Consider the following 3,413-nt stretch of genomic DNA (forward strand, 5'->3'; position numbering starts at 1 on the left):
ACATGGGCACAGACACACACGCACATACACGTACTTAAGCGCACACACGCACGCACATTACTCCCACAAAACTCCCAAAAACCCCACATACACACGCATGCACAAATTCACATACAACCGATACATATACATACACACAATAAATGCCTACACGCGCACACGCACATACACATACGTATACACATATAGACACGGACACACACACACACGCAAAAACATGCGCACACATACGCACGCACACAAGCACACGAATGCACACACCCAAACTCGACGCATACACACACAAACACACATACATACACAGAAACACTACAAAACACACACACACACGATACATATACATACACGCACACACACACATACTTCAAACTAGCAGTACCTACTACTTGACCTGTGGTAGAGACAAAAGGAGCCACGCCCAATTCCTTCGTTGACCTTATCACTACTAGCCCTACAACACGCAAAGAATAACAGCCACAACCACACACACATACACACACACACACACACACGTGTCATCATTGCACTCATACACTCATACACACACACGCACACGCAGACCTCCGCAAACGCACATATCCACACTTACACACACATTCCTCCTCCTCTACCACTCTCCTGTCTTTGAAAGAACTTTTCTTCACCCATTTCCTTCCGGTCATTCAAAATGTGACCGCGTGTGGACCGTTGGCGATTTTTTTCCTCTGTTTTCCCTCCTCTGGATCTTTCCTCGTCGTATGTTTCTGACGAAGAGCTCCGCTCGTAACGTTGATCGCTCCTTCTTTCCTTCTTTCCTGAGCGTCCGATGATACTATATTTGTTCCACGTCCTCACGTGGCTGTGTTCTTTGTGCTTTCTTGTTTGGATTAAATTTAAGTATATATATACATGTATATGTATATATATATATATATATATATATATAAAATATTATTCGAGACAAAACCACTATTTTGCAAAACAAACAAGGAAAGACTTAATCAATACATAAAATTTTAATAAATAGTCAAAAAAACCGCCACTACAATCGTTTCTTGTCTTGATCGACAATCTTCAGGTGGACTTCCAATCTAAAAAATCAATATTTTAAAATATAAAAATAATAATTTTAAAATAATTAAAGTATGAATGAAAAAATATAAGTATATAATCCATATATAACCTATCTATAATCCATATATAATCAATATATAAACAATATATAAACTAAAAAAACCTATCAACAATTAAATATAAAATATAAAATATAAAATATAAAATATAAAATATAAAACAAAACAAAAAAAAATAATAATAATAATAAACTATATATACACCCATACGCATATACCTAATTATATACAACCATACCTAACTACATACACTAAATCACACACCTATATATATATCCCTATACATACACATAAAATGTCTAGGCAACTATAAATAAATAAAATAGCTAAATACTTCAACACAATACTTATTCATACTCACACACACACACACATACAACCACATTCACGCTCTAGAAAACGGACATCACTCAAAACTATGAACGGAGAAATGGAATAAATGGAATTAAAAATTATATTCACTTGGTAAAACGAACACTACTTAAAAATTATGAATGAAACAATGCAATAAAACAACAGACATCGCAAATAGACACAAATTACTACAAATTCCTTATCAAACCTACCATGATAACCAAAACTCATAAAAACATATAATGATAAAATCTCCCTTTACTAAACTCTATAACAAACCTATATAGCAATCCCCCTAACCTAAACATTCACACACAAATACACACACGTAAACCACACCCCACGACATATACAAATACCCACACCACTTACACATACCAATACATACATATAAACCTCAACATATACTCCAAAAACCCACTCAACCCCACACAGACAAATAAACACAAAAATTATGAATGGATTCTTTTATAAAACTACCATGATAAGCTAAAACTCACAAAACAGAAATGATAAAACCTCCCTTTACTAAACACTAAAACATACTTATATAGCAATTCCTTTAATCTATACATTCACACACAAAACCACTCGTAAACCACACACCCATAACAAATACAAACTCCCACCCCACTCACACACACCCACAAGTACATATAATCCTCAACATATACACCAAACAAAATTACTTTACCAAGGAACTTAACATATATATAAAAAGTATAACCGCTCTGGAAACGAACATCTCTAAATTAATGAATGGAGAAATGGAATAAATGGAATTAAAAATAAAATTCACGTGGCAAAACGAACACCACTCAAAAATTATGAATGAAACAATATAATAAAACAACCAACATCGAAAATAGACAAATTACTACGAATTCCCTAAAAAAACCATGATAAACCAAAACTCTTAAAAAACATATAACGATAAAATCTCCCTTTGCTAAACTCTATAACAAACCTATATAGTAATCCCCCTAACCTAAACATTCACACACAAACACACACGTAAACCACAGACCCACGACTTATACACATACCTAAACTAACTTATAAACCTCCATATACACCAAAACCCACTCCCTCCCCACACAGACAAATTAACTCATACATCCCAAAACCTATATAACAAACCCATATACACATTCACACACAAACACACACACACGCAAAACACACACACACAACAGATACATATACTCCCTCACATATACGCATATACATACTCACTAAACTCAATATATACAACAATATTTACACACCCACACTCATACAGATAAATAAATTATACAACTAAAAACTCGCACACAATCTCATATACATAAACACTCCTATGAAAATAACATTAAATACATCATAATTAACCAGAATATCAAAAATAACAATATGACATAAAGGTAAATAAAATACATACTTACAATTCAGTGTCAAATTATGAAGTGAAATTAAATTCTTAGCCGTTAAAAAATCAAACCAAAATTACGTTACCATAGAAATAACTTATGTAAAAAAAGACTAACAAACAACTTGCAGTAACCCAAACCCATTCTCTATGCCTACCTCACTACTACACTATTCCATTCACAATTCCAAACAACGCTAGTCCTCCTCCCGGTTATTCACGTGGCAAAACGAACACCACTCAAAAATTATGAATGAAACAATGTAATAAAACAACCAACATCGAAAATAGACAAATTACCACGAATTCCCTAAAAAAACCATGATAAACCAAAACTCCTAAAAACATATAACGATAAATCTCCCTTAGCTAAACTCTATAACAAACCTATATAGCAATCTCCCTAACCTAAACATTCACACACAAATACACACTCGTAAACCACAGACCCACAACTTATACACATACCTATACTAACTTATAAACCTCAATATACACCAAAACCCACTCCCTCCCCACACAGACAAATTAACACATAC

This window comes from Octopus sinensis, unplaced genomic scaffold (genome assembly GCF_006345805.1).
Source record: "Octopus sinensis unplaced genomic scaffold, ASM634580v1 Contig16839, whole genome shotgun sequence".
NCBI classification, from domain to species: Eukaryota; Metazoa; Mollusca; class Cephalopoda; order Octopoda; family Octopodidae; genus Octopus; species Octopus sinensis.